The sequence below is a fragment of the Medicago sativa genome, chromosome 2 (assembly GCF_051527215.1).
Source record: "Medicago sativa cultivar Bolivia chromosome 2, Bolivia_mono, whole genome shotgun sequence".
NCBI classification, from domain to species: Eukaryota; Viridiplantae; Streptophyta; class Magnoliopsida; order Fabales; family Fabaceae; genus Medicago; species Medicago sativa.
Genome location: NC_140750.1, coordinates 53,879,596 through 53,889,489, shown reverse-complemented (window position 1 = coordinate 53,889,489; position 9,894 = coordinate 53,879,596). Strand labels below are relative to the sequence as shown.

The 9,894-nt window shown below is 32.9% G+C and overlaps 1 pseudogene; it reads left to right on the top strand.

The window, feature by feature from the left end:
- Positions 1-8,891: 8,891 nt before the first annotated feature.
- Positions 8,892-9,014, top strand: LOC146948910 (5S ribosomal RNA; annotated as a pseudogene).
- Positions 9,015-9,894: the final 880 nt, after the last annotated feature.

The following is a 9,894-nucleotide window of genomic DNA, read 5'->3' as shown; positions in this document are numbered from 1 at the left end:
CCAAATTTTGAGTCAATTTTCAACAGTGTACATGGATTTCGGTTTCGACAAAAATCAAAACTAGGTAAAGTTTGAGGCTCTCCAACTTCAACCAACCTAACAATCTCCACTAATGTTTCATCAACCCGACCAAATTGTTTCAAATATTTAATATCATCGAGAATTTCGTACCTATGTTCCTTATGTTGATGTCATAGTTTTCTAAAAGTCCTATTTAGCATAGTTCGTTCATAGCTAAACGTGCACGATCAATGATTTTATTCTTGATCGGTGCAGCACATATTGAGACTCCAAGAAGGTCACTTGCTCGTTGCATGTTGAGTGATGCGGCGGAGTTTGGGTAGAATGTTCAAAATTCCTAACCCTAGGGTTTGGTTGGTATAAACATCCACGGAACGTATAAGGTGAGAACTAAACTCCGCCGCATCACTCAACATGCAACGAGCAAGCGACCTTCCTGGAGTCTCAATATTTGTTTCGCCGATCGACAATAAAATCATTGATCGTGCACGTTTAGCTATGAACGAATTGTACAAAATAGGTCTTGCAGAAAACAATCTATGGCATCAACATAAGGAACATAGGTATGAAATTCTCAATGATATTGAATATTTGAAACAATTTGGTTGGGTTGATGCAAAATTAATGGATATTGTTAGGTTGGTTGAAGTTGGAGAGCTTCAAAACTTTACCAAGTTTTGATTTGTGTCGAAACCAAAATCCAATGTACACAATGAAGTTTTTGGACAAGGTTTCTAGATTGAAGCTTCTCGGGACATGGCATTGATTAAGATAAGTCCAACTAAACTAGTTGAATTACTTATGTATGTGGTAAGTTTTATTTTTCCTTTTCTTTTTTCTGTCACTTTGTTTATACAATTTTTGCTTATTTTTATTGGGCAAGCAAGGTTTAAAATCACGGAAAATTACCATTGTTGAAAGAGTAGACAACATTTGAAGTTACCATATTGTAAAAATTGTTTGCGTAATATCAAATGACATCTTTCGTGTTTTTTTCTTCTTCAGAATGGTTCAACTTCAACTTTAGGTTTTACATCTAGACTTGAAACCATTGACAAAACTACCTCAAAGAAGTCTTCAGCGTCTTTGAGGTATATAGACCATATGGAACATTGATCTGAAAATGAACCCGATCCGTTCAAGCCACTCTTGAGAAAAATATCTCCACAAGAGCTAGCTAGAAGACGGGATAAGGAGTCCTTGATAACATTTTCACCATAATTTGCATTACAAATTAACACCGCAACTGCACCAAAGAGTGCAACTGCAACCAAGAATGCAATGAGGATTTCTAATTATTCAACCAATGATGAGGTTGAAGTTCAGCCTCAGCTTATATTGAAGAAAGCAGGTAATGAAACTGGCAGTTCTATGGTAAATCCTATTGTGATAGATGACTGAAAAAGGTTGATAACTTCAACAAATTAGCAACTCTTAAACTAATAGTCATATTAATATAAACTCTTAACAAAGCTAAGGTAATAATTTTTTTAATGTTTATGTGCTTTTTTTGTTTTTATTGGTCAATGTATGAAATTGATGGTAATGTGCTAGTTTTCTATTTAAATGTATTTGCTAGTCTTCAATTTGAAGGATTTATTTTGGATGAATGACTATTTTTATTTTAATCTAAAATAAATGTTAAGTGTGAGTGTCCGTGGTTAATTTTTTTTTTTTTTTATGGAAAGAATTCAATGCATTTCATTAGCTATATTGTGTCAAATACATGACGGTACATCATAAACGTAGGAGCTAGCTTCAGATGGGGCTACCCTCGGCAATTAATGAGCGACACCATTAACTTACCTCCTATTAAACTCGACATCAAAGTTTTGGAAACTATCCTGAAATAACTGCCTACAAGCATTAATAATACTACCAAAATCACTATTATCATCTACAGTTGTTTGAAAAGAGTCCACAACCTTATGAGAATCTAAAGCAAAATTAACATTATCAAATTTAAGGTTTGATACCCATTCCAATGTCGTATGCAACCCAATTGCCTCTCCTATTGCAACATCGCATAGGAGAAAACCAATCAGTTTTCGCAAGCATGAACTCATCAGCATCATCACGAAGAAACATGCCTATGCCTACTATGTTAAGAGATGAAGAGAAGGAGGCATCTATATTGCACTTATAGTGATCTATAGCTGGCTTTTCAAACTGAACTAACTCTTGCCGGTTTAAATTCGGTTGATGTATATCTATATGCGCAACACTACCCCTTCTGATAACTTGGGCCGATCTCCAATCATCAAGAAGATTTGTTGCCCGAGCAATTACAAGAACAATCGTTTCAGTCTTCTATTGCCAGAGCTTAAAATTTCTTCTTTTCCATATGCTCCACAAAATCGTGGCAAAAAGTTAACTTTGATTCGGATTGAGCTGCTTTAACAAACTAAAAATCACCGCATACATATCATAATTTTGCCTGAGGGCCATATCGATATTGTCCCATAAGTTGACATCAAACTACATTTTGCCGATCTCCCGTGAAGTTTTTGATGCAATGAAGAAATAATCTCTCAAATGAAGAGTAGTATAGCGACAAAGTTGTGATAAGCCAGCTACACAAGAAATTTAATTCTCCCAGAAAGATGAAAAAGATAATCCAATAACAAGAGATGGTGGTAAATATCTTATGTGTTGAAATTGAAATGAAGCTTGAGATTAGTGATTTCATCATGGATGACTCGTGGTAGATCTGAATGACCTCTTATCATATGTTTGCTCAAATAATAACTAAACTGTTCATTGTATCATTATACTCTTTTTGAGTACTATATTGTGATAACTTGCAAGGCAAGTTTCAGCAGCTATCTATCTTCTTCCACTATGTTTCGTTCATGTTACAATACTGGCTTAATTTGGTTATTTATCCTATCTTTTCATTCATCTTCTTATTTTATTCTTAATTTAACCTTACTTGTGATTGTTTGCAACCTTATTTCTTATGAAGTTAGTTTCAATGTTGATTGATTTTAAGACGAATCTAGAAATGTTTAAATGTGTAACAAGACTTTTTTTTTTTTTTCTTTCAATCTTTTCTGCTTTTTGAAGTTGGGATTGCAGGTTATGTTTGTGTTTATTTCATATGCATATAAAAAGGACATTTTTTCTTAAAATTCGCCTTATTGGAAAATTCAATGACTCAGAAGTTCCTTTAGGAGCTTAGCTAATTCGAGAAGTAATGATTCCTTTTGTGAGAACACAGTAGTTTCCTGCACCAAGTGATCTCAGATTGTGCGAAGCTTTTGTGTCTTAGCAATATTATTGATCGTGGATGGTAGTACATGGTGGAACCAGAAATTCACCATTTCAGGATGCGATATTCTCCATTAAATGCCATTGCTCCGCAATCATTGACAAATTGGGAATTGGCAGTTGTCAAAAAATCAGGCATGGACTTGAAACTTATGGGACTATTACCATTGACCGATTTCATTTTTCTATCTACTTTACTTGCCATGTTCTCTGTTTCATGTGTTTTTACAAATTGCTTTCCGGCTTCCATGATCTTTCTAATTGCATAAGTTGTTCAAACACATTTTGTTATACCTATAATTTATTTTCATTTAGTATTTAGTTGCCATTATCTTAGATGTACCTTGGTTGTTCTTAATTACTTTCATAATGTCATATATTTATTTCCATATTTACTTGCTGCTATGCTGCTATTAAATGTAATTTTCACTGGGTTTGGAATTCATATTTTGATATTTATTTTCTCCAGAAAGTAATTTCAAAATGATCATTGTAATAGATTTTGAATTTTGACGGATTGAATGATTTGGAGTGGGTGATTAGCATGTAATTACTCCCATAGTTATCTATTCAGTCATGTGAGATTCCTTTTTACGTGTCAACATAATCCTTTATTTAGTTCATCATATGAGAAGATTCCAGTATGGATTCATATGGTGTATGTAAGAAGAAGAAAAAGCACTGGTTCTGGAAAAGTTGAAAGAGGTCTGGATCTACACATTCCCTTGCATTCAGACTCTACTACGCCTAAAACTGATGGCTCACGCGAAATTGGAAATGGCGGTGTAAGTTTAGTTTTTCTTTTCCTTTTTCTTTCCTAAATAATTTCTGTGGCATGTATTCTTTGTCAGCTGCTAGTAAACATTAGTCAGTCTGGTTGAATTCTAGTTTGTATTCACAGATTATTGTTTCAGAATACTCCTAACTGGCTAAGAGTTCCCTAAAATAAATTTGGTCATACTTCAAATTATTTCAATAAAATGTACAAAGCTTTTTCATTTCAATATGATGCTATATTTTCAGAATTGGATATCATAAAAAATATTCAAAAAAGGCTTTGTTGTTGCTATGCCTTATATTACATAGGATGATTTTAATTTTGAATCCCTTCTCAGCATAAATAATGTAAATTATGTCACAAATTGATTTCCTTCTTCCCAAATGTGCTGAGATTTAAAAATATCACAGCTGCTCTCTCCTGCTCTCCATCACTTCCATGAGGCAGCGTTTGTACATCACAGGAAGCAACACATTGTCAACCACCAGTCACGCTGCCACTTGCGACTGTCCAGCCCACTACTATTGCAAATTTTCTACTGCTCATGCATCATTCACTGTCCTGTCAGCAACCTCCGTTCGCTACCATTTGCAGCAGTGTCAATAAGCACTACTGCTCACAATCCACCACCACCTTCAGCCAACTTCCACCAGTCATCAACAGCCAGAGGTCTTGGATCTACCACTGCATATATCCATGATTCATAAAAAGAATGGTGTTAAAAATCTTTATTGTACATATCATAAATAAGACTCCTTATCAATTGTGGAGAAGAAGAACACCAAACATTTCATATTTTCATCAATTTGGTTGCACAAGTTATACGTTTAACATTAAAAATCACTTAGGCAAGTTTGATTTCAGTGTCGGCCCAACATATTTGGAGGCCTAAAGCGGACTATAATATGAGGCTTTTTTAATGTGTAAATAATATAAATTCATAAGTTTATAAAAAAAAAACATTGCAACTAAAAAAAAATATTGCATTATATAAGCGAAAGTGTTGGAAGTGCAACACGGGCACGAGGAAGTGTTGAACCCATGTTGTAAGCATCATAAAGCCTCGCGTCGACCATCTTTGTTTCATGACAAAGTTGTATAATTAATTTGTTGTGTCGCCTTTATTTGTCTATATATATATATATATATATATATATATAAATAAACACACACACACACACATACATACATACATAATTTTGTCTATTGTGAGGCCTTTATTCTTAGTCCAAAATTCGGAGGCCTAAAGGGAGGGCTTGGGTCGCCATACCCTTAGGCCAGCCCTGTTTGATTTCAAACTAGAAAATTGTACTCCCTCCGTTTCAAAATGAGTGTCGCTTTAGCCAAAAAAATTTGTTTCAAAATGAGTGTCGCTTTCAGTTTCCAATGCAATAATAACTTTTTCTTTTCAATTGTACCCTTCAATTAATACTCTGCACACTACTTCCAAAGTATTACTTTTAAAACTAACCAATAGTTAATAAGGATAATTTGGTAAAATAACCATTCTCTTTCTCTTAATCATTGCATTTCTTAATATGTGTGCAAACACCTAAAACGACACTCATTTTGAAACGGAGGGAGTATCTTATTAGGAAACTTTGAAAATTGTATCTTATTAGGACTTTCAAATATAATCAATAGACATTGATGGTTGAAGAATCAATTCACATTATATTTGATGACAAAGACTGTGACCCTAAAAAGCCAAATCTTGTTGAAGACATTGCAGATATTCAGGTATTAGATGAACAAGTCAACCAATCTTCTAGAGAAGTAACCATCACCCAATAAGAATACGAGGATATAGAAAGTGCAGTGAAAGATGATTACTCTAATCACCAAATTGAGAATAGCCAAAGATGGAAATATAAATCGTCACATCTAGACAAATTGAATATTGGAAACAAGGAAGATCCCTAAAGAATAAGAACATCATTTAGAGATGAATCTATTGTTGGACTAATCTATATATTAAAACCAACACCTATTGGTGAAGCTTTAACTAATGATGGATAAATTGTGGCTATGCAAGAAAAACTAAATTAACCTATTTAAGGGAAATAAATTACGGGATTTAGTGTCACAACCAAAGAAAAGCACCACATTGGAACCAAGCGGGTTGAAATAAACTAGCTGAATGAACGAGGAGTTGAAAGAAACAAAGATATACTTGTAGATCATGGTTACAGTAAACTGAAACCTTAGTACATGTTGCAAGGTTAAATGCAATCAAAATTTATCTTTCATTTATAGTTAATCATAACATTATTCTTTATCAAATACATATTAAAGGTGCATTTATTAATAGTTTGATAAATGAGTAAGTAAATGTTAAACAACCATATAGATTTGAGGACACACAATTTTCTGAATATGTTTACAAACTTAAGAAATCTTTGTATGGTCCTAAATAAGCTTCGACAGCTAGGTATGATAGACGTAGCAATTTTTTGTTAGAAAATAATATTACAAGAGACCAAGAGGACACTACTCAATTTAAAAAAAGCATCTAAAAATTAATTTCTACTTGTTTAGATTTATGTTGATGATGTTATCTTTGGTTCTATCAAAGCAAAACTCTACCAAGAATTTTCTAAGTTGATGCAGAATGAATTTGAGATGAGCATGAAGAGTGAACTCAAGCTCTTCCTTGGGATCAAAATAAACAATGTAAAAATGGTGTTTACATCCATCAAACCAATCATACAAAGGAACTACTCAGGAATTTGTAGATCAATGCTTACACTAATGCACCTTACTTTCTCGCTATGCAAATGAGTCAAGTAATAAGGTAATTCAAGGGTATATCGAGGTATACTATGTTCTCTACTCTATCTGATTGCCTTGAGACTTGATAATTTATTTAGTGTATGCTTTCGTGAAAGATTCCAAATTAGATTCTAGAGAGACACACTAAACTACTATCAAGAAAATCTTTAGATATCTAAAAGTAAAAGGTATTGATAACCTTGTTTTTTTTACCACAAATCACTTGAATACAAGTTAGTAGGATTATGTGATGCTAACGAGGTTGTAGAATTGAAAGAAAGAGTATTAGTGATAGCCATCGATCCATTGGTCAAAATATAATCTCAAAGTCAAGCTAAATACAATGAACAATTGCATTATCTACTCATAGGTAAGTAGAATACATCTTAACAACAAGTTGTATACTTTGGATGAAACATCAACTTGAAGATTACTAAATGAATTATGAGAGGAACATTGTTATTTTATGTGATAATACTACTACTATTTGTTTATCCAAAGAGCCTATTTTAAACACTAGAGCAAAAAATATAGAAATTAAACATAATTTCATTAGAGACTATGTTCAGATGGATAATATTTTTATCAAGTTCATTGATATTGATCATCAATGTGCAAATGTTTTCACAAAATCTTTTTCTAAAGATAGATTCAATTTTAAAGTTGCATCCCTATGGTAATTTGAATCCTTCGTCTGGAGAGTGAAAGTTTATTTTTTATTGAAGTCACTCAAAAATCAAAATTATATGAATAGACTTATAAAAAACTTGTTATGATAAAAATCAATTAAAATAAGTATTTCATTAAATAATTAAAAAAATTACAAAATATAAAACCAAAAATATAAATATATTTCATTACAAACAAATAATTTTTTCAATTGAATTAGTTAATTATAAAATGAAATAAAATTTAGAAATATTTTTATGCACTTTCATTACATATTTTGAGTAATAAATTTTAAGCGAATAACAACATTAAAAGATAAAAATTAGCTAGGTTATGTTATAGTCATCCCCTCACTCATTTCCGATCACTTACTCCAATTCGGTTATGTAGGCGGATCATTAAAACATGACTGGTCAGCTATGCATATTTTATGTCTTTCTTGCATATGAGAGATATGGAATGAAAGAAACTGTCGTATTTTCAAGCATAAGGAGCACTCTTTACATCAACTGCTCGACAAATTTAAGCTTTAGTCATTTTGATGGTTGAAAGCAAAATACACTACTTTTTCTTTTGATTACCATTCTTGTTGGCTTAAACCAATGATGTGCTTGAGAGCTATAACTTAATTTGTATTTTTCTTTCATCGTGGTTCATTTCTTTCGACTTTGTAAACTCTTGATTTAACCTTTTCTTCCTGACACACGTTGTGTTGGGTAGTCTTGACCCTTTGGTATTTAATTTCCTTTTAACTTCTTAAAAAAAAAAATTAAAAATAAAAATAAGTTAAAAAAATATCAAACACATATTATATGATAAATTAAAGGTTAAAAAAGTTTTCAATTTTACACAATTATATCAACTTTTAGTCCCTGTAAATATTTTCTTCAAACAGTAGTCGTACAAAACATTTCCGCCATCAAATTTAGTATTTAGCATTTAATTTGTATCGAGAAAATAAAAATTCACAGTTAACTTATCATGTGTAAATTTAAAATTATGTTACATTCGTGTGCCACATGAATCACCAGATTTATTAACTTTATATAACTAATTAAACATATTTTTTTCATTTAAATATTTTAATTCATATCAATTATATATATTTTTAGGGAATCAATTTATGTAAAAGTTGACCTGGTTTATTTTTCTCAATGACTTTAAGTTTATTTTGTTTTTGCATGGACTAAATAAAATGGGTCTTGCAAATATTCTAATTTTAAAATGAGTCTTCAGTATATTATTAATTTATTAAATGAAAAAAAAAATCTTTGATAGATTATTATTTTATTAAATTGAAAAAAAAACCTTTGATAGTTATGAAATAGATTATGTTTACATTTTGTAATTTCCATTGATTTTAATAAAGTACTTACTTTACAGGTGTGATCATACCAACACTAATGCACCAGATCGCATCATAACTCTGCAGTTAAGCGTGCTTGGGCGAGAGTAGTACTAGGATATATGGGTGACCTTATGGGAAGTCCTTGTCTTGCACCTCTTTAGAGAAAAATGCAATGCAATGCAGCTTTGTTTGATGACTGCTCTGCTAGGGTTTCCCCTCCTAGTTCTTGGCTTGATTAGCTTATTTGTACTGGTTTTTCTTTGAGTGCCGTGATTACACTACTTTGGTGGTGTTACAAAGGCTGGTTCACGATTTCCACCTCCTTTCGAATTCTCGCGGACACAAACACAGTTCTGCTGCAGAGTTTTGATTGTGGTTTATCTGGATTTTTGCGGTCATGGGGTTTTCTTGCCCATGGCCTTGTGTACCAGATGCTACAGTTCCTCCCATTGCTCAGCAACAGAAACTTTCATTTGTAGAGGTGTTATCTCCGGTCACCACAGCTGACAATGCACCTCTGCCTCTTCCGTCGATCCGAGGGGACACTCTTTCAATCCGCATCGCTGAGGACATATACACCAAGGGATTGGAAAAATGCAAGAACCACATGCACGGTAGGTTATTTTTGAACAAAGGCTATAAAGCCGTATTCTACCAAGGAAATAGCAGTAAGGATATCGAAATTACGGAAAACTAAAGGTTTATGGGAGATGATGTCCATAGGCCGTGGGTTTTATGAGTTTTCGTTTTCTTTCGACAACGACTTGCGTGCATCTCTCGCTATGGGGACTGTTAATTTGAAACCAGGTCTCTTACGGCTTTACAAATGGTTCAAGGATTTTAATAAATATGCTCAGTGACTCACACATGCTCAGGTTTGGATACACCTTTTAGATTTGCCACAGGAGTACTGGTTAGAGAGGACTCTTTTGGAAATTGCTGGTGTGATTGGCACACCTCTAATTATTGATGATGTAACTAAGAAGCACACATTTGACCATTATGCGCGGGTGCTGGTGGACGTAGATTTTTCGCG